Raw genomic sequence first — 7,384 nt, 5'->3', positions numbered from 1 at the left:
GGGAGGATCTAGTTGCGTTTGGTTCAGCAGGGGTCCAACGTTACCCTGGCTTTTCCTCCAGCTCCCCACATATCTAAAAAAGGACTTTTGATTGTCTTTGATACGTGTAGCCGGTTGGAGTTCGGTCGCAGCTGTGGCTTTCCTGGTTCGCTCCCTACAGGTCTGGACCAGTGCAGAGTACTCCTCCTTTGGGGTGGATCCAGTCCTCCATCCTTTATAGGTCTTTCTTTTTAGATGCAGGAGGTCCACAAGTTCCCTGCAGAGCCAAGGGGGCTGCTGTGCCCCTTTGCTGCCTTTCCTCCGAGATGGAATAGACATTGCTTGTGCTTCCAGGGTCGCTCCCTTGAGGAGCAACCACTTGTCCTGAACTGCCCTCCCCTTCAAGTCGTGGTCCCTTAGGGCCTCACCGACACGCGTCCTGAGCTTGTCCAAGTCAGCTTTCCTGAAGGTGAGGACTTCTGCATTGCTGACTGACTTGCCAGCTTTGCGGTGGGTGGTGAAGGTGATCAGCTCGTGGTCGCTGTCACCCAGCTTCCCTTCAATCACTAGGTCGCTGACTAGATCATCCCCTGGTTGCCAGTACCAGGTCGGCTTGCAGGGATGTTTAGCTGTCCTTGACAGAGAGCTACGCCCCCACCCCTTTTGTCTGCACGATCGCTCCTGTACAGGGTAGAGCCGTCTATACCTGTGGCCCAGTCATGGGTGGAGTCCCACCAGGTCTCCATTACCCCTATGAGATCGTAGTCTTTCTTGTTTAGCAGGAGGACCAGTTCCTCCTGTTTATTCCCCAAGCTCTTGGCATTGATGTAGAGGCACGCAAGTGTCCCACTGGAGGCCCTAGTCCTCCTGCACATCGTTCTGGGGTTGGGGCAGGGGTGGGCTCCCTTGACTGCCTTGGCCTGCTGGATTTGCAAAGATTGCCCAGTGGGCTTGCAGTGGCGGTAGTCCCCCCGTCCCCTGGCGGGCTTAGTTTAAAGCCCGGTGGAGCAGGTCAGCCACTCTGACTGAGAGGAGGGCCCTCCCCAGTGGAGAGAGGGGGAGGCCGTCCCTTCCCAGCAGCTCGCTGCCTCTCTCTCCAAAGAGCGACTGTGATCGTGGAAGTCGAAGCCTTCCCGATGACACCAGCACCGCAGTCTCTGGTTGACTACCTCGATCCTCCTCTCCCTCTTCAGCCCATAACCCGAAACGGGGAGGATCGAGGAAAACACCCTGTGCAAAATCTAGGGAAGCGTACACCCTTGTACAGCAGCAGGACATTGCCTGCCGTGGTCCCCTGCTTTCCCTGTGGCTGCACCAGGTGTGATGCCTGGTGCTGTCAAGGCTCAGTCTTACTAAGAGGGTAGACTATAGATTTTGGATGACCTCTGGAGGTCCCTTCCAGCCCAACTCCTCTACGATGGCATGAGGGAAGTCACCAAACCACAAACACAAGGCAGCTTTAGCGCGCAGATCAGAGGTGCAACACTACTGCGCCATGGGCAGTCCCCTGGCCGCTTGCCCTGCTCCCCTCCAGCTCCAGCAGCAAGGAGGGCAGAAAAGTGGCACCAGTTTTCAGCCATGACATATCTCCAGGCTCCTATGAAGCTCCAGGGGCTTAGCTTTGCTGCCAGAGATCGACCCACTGCAAGGAAGGGGCAGGTGACAGGAGGGTGAGGCACCCCTCATTCCCTTCTGGCACCCTTCTGCCTTAGGGGTTCAAGCCCCACCTGCCCATGTGTCCTGAGGCTCCTGGCATGGATAACCGTCTACCTCTGTCCAGCTCTGCAAACTCTTTGGAGGCACAGAGATACAGGGGTCAGCTGTCTGGCACCCCCACAACTGCGGGCGGGGTGCAGAAGGGCTCTGCTCCAAGGGTAGCAGGTAACTGCAAGTTAGTGCAGCTCCTCTTGGGCCTGGGCGGTGACCCAGCCAAAGCAGATCACTTCTCAGACAAGTCCATGCATGGGGCAGGCTGGGGTGGAGGAGCAGGGCCAGGGTCACCCCTCTTACAGCTACTCTCATACAGCCAACAGAGAGATGGCACCAGCTCCTGGGTGCTCTGCTTACAGGGTGCAGCCTGCATCCACAGCGCACAGTCTGTGAGCTCTGGGCAGAAACTATTCCTCTCTCTGCATTACCTGCCAGCCTCATTCAGGCTTAAACACCAGCAGCCACTCCTCCGATCATCAGGGGATGCCTGAGCTGCAGCAGCAGGGAGCTCAGTCACCGCGCCAAGCGAATAAAGAGCATAAGCAAAGCTGGGCTAGAAGAAACCAGGGGAGGCTGCGTCTAGTCCAAGCCCCTGCGCAAGGCAGGAGCAGCCCCCTCCCGGCCGCGCCTGTCCGACTTGTTCCAAACAGGAATGTACGAGCAAACCCTTCGCTAACTGTGCCCTCGGACATCAACAACATCCTCAGTTGCCCCAAATTAAGCAAGGGGACAAGGGCACTGCCAAGATCCTGCCACTGCTGGAAGTAGTTTGATCAAGCATGCTTGAGAGCTCCAAGGAAGAGGAGCACACTCCTTTTGGCAGAGGCAGGCAACTCCCCGGCCCTGTCCATCTGACCATGAGGTCCAATTCCTTCCTCATCACTAGGGAACCGGGTTTTCTCTGATTAAAAAAAAAAATAAATCCACAATTTTCAGTTTAAAAAAAAGTAACCCCAAATCCACGTTTTCATGATTAAAATGAAACACCACTATACACACACACACCTATATACACACACACACATATATACACGTGTAGATTTGGGGTTACTCATTTTTTTTTTTTTTTTAACCAAAAATTGGGGATTTTTTTTTTTTTTTTAAATCAGAGAAAAGCAGGATCCCTGCTGTCACCTGCCAGGTTGAGGGGTGCAGCGTGGGCACGGATGATAGGGGCTCGTTCCCTCAGGAGCACTCCCGTGCTCCCAGCGATTTAATGCCCCATCACAGGAAAGTCCTGCTGTGAAGGTCTGACCTATAACTTTGCTGGGGTAAATACTGGCCTTCCCCGTTTGGGAACAAACCAGCCAAGAGCCGATGCAAGAAGGCAGATTTGCTGCCGCTGTGCAAATCACTGAATGGCCAACCCCAGACACAGGGAATTCACCGCAAGGCCCCCACAGCTGTTGATGACTTTGGGGGGAAAAAAAAGAATCAGTGTGCAGGTTCACAGAGCAGCGGCTGGTTGTTGTTCCTGTTGATTTGCTTCACGTGTTTCTGGGCCTGTGGGGCACGCTCAAGTTCCCTCTGTGACTGCAACTAGTTTGTTTCTAAGAAAAGCCGAGATGGTCCTTTTATGATCTGACCCCCAAGCCATGCCAGGGTGTGCGCTCTAGTGGGCAGTTGCAATTCTCTCCACATCTTTGCAAACATCACGTGGGCACATGTAGAATTTTGGACGGGGGCGCAGATGGCGAGGGGCATCACCCCGTATAACACAAACTTCTCCAGTTAAAAATGAACTAGAAGCTTTACTGATACGCTCAGGGCCTCTGGCTGCATTCTTCAGTTTAAGACTGAAACGATAACTAGCACTTCCCGGGAATGAGTTGAAAACAATTTGCAGGGCTGTGAAATAGGAGCTTCATGACCAGGAGCAGCTAAGGGACAGCAGAATGGCAGAACAAAGGCGGGCTGGATGGGTGAAACATCAAAACCGTCAAAAAGAAAAGAGGGTCGTTAACACCTGTGCAATGAAGAGCATAGAAGGAAACGGGTAGACTAGAATGAGCCATGAAGCCAAGGGACTCCCTTGGCACTGCCTGAATAGAAATGCTGCTGCCACTGCCAGGCAGTGTTAAGCTGTGTGTGGAGCAGGAATCAAAGGGGGGTGTGTGTGTGTGTGTGTGTGTGTGTGTGTGTGTGTGTGTGTGTGTGTGTGTGTGTGTGTGTGTGTGTGTGTGTGTGCGCGTGCGCACGCACGCACACACAATTGCACCAGTGCACCCCCGGATGCACCCCGTCTCCCATCCATGCCTTCCACAAGCCCTAACAAAAACACCCAAGGAAGGGACTCTCCTCCACCCAAATTCTCATACATCATTTCTCAGATCCCTATTGTTTCCTGTCCCAAGGCCAGAATCTGATTTGCTCGCTCATTTACATACTCCCCTATCTCTGCACGTCTCTGCTCAGTGACATGCATGATCCACGCCTGTATGCAGACACGGACACAAACACATGCTCTTGAGGCCGCTCTTTCCTGGCCACCTGCAATTATTCCTTCTCTGCTGCAGTGCAAGAGAGCTGGACTAAAAAGGACAAGGCAAGCTGAGCTGTTGAGAGGAACGCGTCTGGCTGAGAAGCCATTTCTCTCCCTTTTCAAAACACTGCTTTCAAATCTGTACCTTGATCCATGCTGATGCCGTGGGCTCACAGGTCCAGGGCATCTGGCTTGCATCCCAGTTCTCTGCATGGCACCGGACCATTTTTTCCATTGCATGCGTTACATTTCCCCTCTGCTCCTTCCCAGGCCCCAGCTCAGAGCTGGCCATGGCAACAGGCATTTCCTTTCAACCCCACAGGATCCTGAAAATCCCTCGGTGCAGGGCTGGGATCTTTCCGAGCCACTGGCCAAGGTAGCCTCACTGCTCGACTCACTTCAGTGCAAGAGACTTACCCTCCCAGGCACCCAGCCACCCTGCTACCGAGGCCAGAAGGAGCCTTGTCTTCAGGACAGATCAATGCTCCCCAGTCCCCAAATAAAGCGGAAGCAGCAAGGAGAAGCTGATGGTTCGAGCTAAGATGCAAGAATGGCAAACTACAGCTCTGCGGCTCTCACAGCTTCCACCACTGTAATGCCAAAAGCTCTAGGCCTCCAAAGATGCTAGTCCATGGGGTGTGGGGTTGGGCACCGAGCACCGTGCACAGGCATTACAAGGACGCGTGCTGGTTTAAACAGCTGACATCAACCTCCTGCAAGATGCAACTACACAGCATTGCTTTCTTTCCCTGGGCCCGTGTCTCTGCCTTTGCACTTTCCCAGCCCTCCCCTGCTGCCACTGAAGGGGCCGCTGCTTGCAGAGCAGCTGGGGCCTGTCCGACGAGGCCGGCGCCCTTCCCGGAGAACCGACTCTGGCGATTCTTCAGGGTCCTTTCCCTGGATCTCCCTGCAAGCCAAGGGCTGTGCAGAAACCTGCCGCCTCCCTCCCCTTCCTCTGGGGGAACGTGCGCTCCAGGGGAGCAGCTTCTGCTGGTAGCTGCACCTGGGCAAGGCCACGCTAAGCACCTAGATAGCGACAGCATTGTTCCAGGTGTACTATATTTCCCCCCCTCCCCCCATAAAGTGAAGACACGCACCCTGCTTGGACTGACAGAATAAAGAAAAAAAATACATTTTTTTTTGGCTTTTCTCAGAGCTGAAGCCGACTACACGGAGCAGCTTGCTCACCTCTGCGGCTAAGGAGAGAAGTACAGCTCCCAGCAGCCATTACAGCTCCTTGGCAAAAAAAAATCATCTGCTTAGGACACGGATGCCCATTTTGAAGGGCTGATCTTTGTTTCAGGGGAGAGGGAAGAAGAGGTGTGTGGTACACCAGTAAATATGGTACCCTGCTAGGACCGAGAGCATCATTCAGCTGTTTCCCAGAGCGCTGACCAACTGTTGCATGGTTTCCTTGTGCTTGGTCCACATCCCTCTATTGCCTCGTTAGCGCCCCGTCCCCGCCACTTATTTGTACAGCTCTCAAATTCTTGAGATGCCCTGAAATTCTTGGGTCAAAAGGGTGGGGAAAGAAAACAGTGGCTGAAAAATAGGGCAGGTCAGGGCTGTAAGACAGCCAGGGGCAAGGACCCAAAACCTGGGCCTGGAAAAGCAGGAAGGTGCAGATTGCACAGGGGCTATAACGGGCCATTTCAGCCAGTAAGGGAGGCCATTCAAATACAGGCAATGTCCTGAATCCTGGTGGGACTCAGGACAGTAAGGAGCCCGAGCAGGTTTGCACGTCTGCCCAGTGAGTTAGACCCATCAGCCCAGTGTGCATACTTCCCACCATGGTACTTACTGTATTTGCTTTCATATCACTTGCACATTTATTTTCCAAAAAGCAAACCTAAAATGCCCACCTAGGGCTGCTGCCACTCACCCTGTCCTGTGCCACAACAGTGCAGACACAGGCCTGGCTGGTGGGGAAAGATGACCTGTTACCAGCCCGGGAAGCGAAACTTTTCCTTACTTGCAGAATGGGTCTAGCCCAGGCCTTGGCAGGGCAGTACAGCCTCAGAAGCGGGGGGACAAGGCTACATCAGGCCTTTATGGCTCTCTACCTCCTCCACCCAGCTGCTAGCCCCAGGCCCCTGCTCACATCTGCTGGCATTAGACATGGTGAAGTCTCCCCACCTGGGAGGTGGAGCAGGAGCTGGAGGATGATGGCAAACGAATTGGATCCTGTGGTCAGATGGGCAAGGACGGGGGGGTTTGCCTGCCTCTGCCAACAGGAGTGTGCTCCTCTTCCTTGCATCTCTCAAGCATGCTCAAACAAACAACTTCCTGACTTGGCAGTGGCAGGATCTTGGCAGTGCTCTTATCCCCTTGCTTAACTTGTGGTTGTTCATGATGTCCGAGGGCACAGTTAGCAAGGGGGTTGCTCATACATCCCTGTTTGGAACAGGCCAGACGGACACGGCCGGGATGGCCTAGAGGGGGATGCTCCTGCCTTGAGCACGGGCTTGGACTAGACACAGCCTCCCAGTCTGACTTTGCTTATGGTCTTGATTTGCTTGGCACCATGTCTCAGCTGGCATTTAAGCCTGAACAAGGCTGGCAGGTAATGTGAACAGAAGTCACTTCTGCCCGGGAGAGCTCACAGGCCAAGAGGACAGACCGTGCGATGTGCATGCAGGCTGTGCCACATAAGCAGATGTTGCCATCTCTCTGTTGGGTGCACGAGAGCAGCTGTAAGAGGGGTGATCCTGGCCCCACTCCTTCATCACATCCTGCACCATGCATGGGCTTGGCTGAGAAGTGATCCGCTGTGGCCAGGTGAGAGCCCAGGCCCCAAGCGAAGCTGCATTGACTTGCAGTCAAAACCTTGTCCCACCAGGGTTTATTAGCAGTCCTGATTGTGGCATTATCTCCAGCTGTTGGAGCAGAGGGGTGCAGGGGGTGCCAGACAGCTGCCTCACACCAGACTGAACCCTGTATCTCTGTGCCCCTAAAAAGCTTGCAGATCTGGGCAGCAACAGATGGTAATCCATGCCCGGGTGAGGGGACAATGACCTGGACTAGGACACACCTTTGGACAGGAGCCTGAGCCCACGAGTCCCCTCCTGTCCCCCGAGCCTGAACTAGACCACAGAGCTGCATCCTCTTCTGCCCCTGACTCTTGGCCCCTTTGGTACCCAGGTGCCAAAATCTGAAGCAGCAGCAGAGCTCAGGGACCACCGAGCCAAGCCCGAGTCCAAGAGGGCAGAGGGA

This window comes from Alligator sinensis, unplaced genomic scaffold, assembly GCF_000455745.1.
Source record: "Alligator sinensis unplaced genomic scaffold, ASM45574v1 scaffold594_1, whole genome shotgun sequence".
Lineage (NCBI taxonomy): Eukaryota > Metazoa > Chordata > Crocodylia > Alligatoridae > Alligator > Alligator sinensis.
This window is presented reverse-complemented; position numbering follows the sequence as displayed.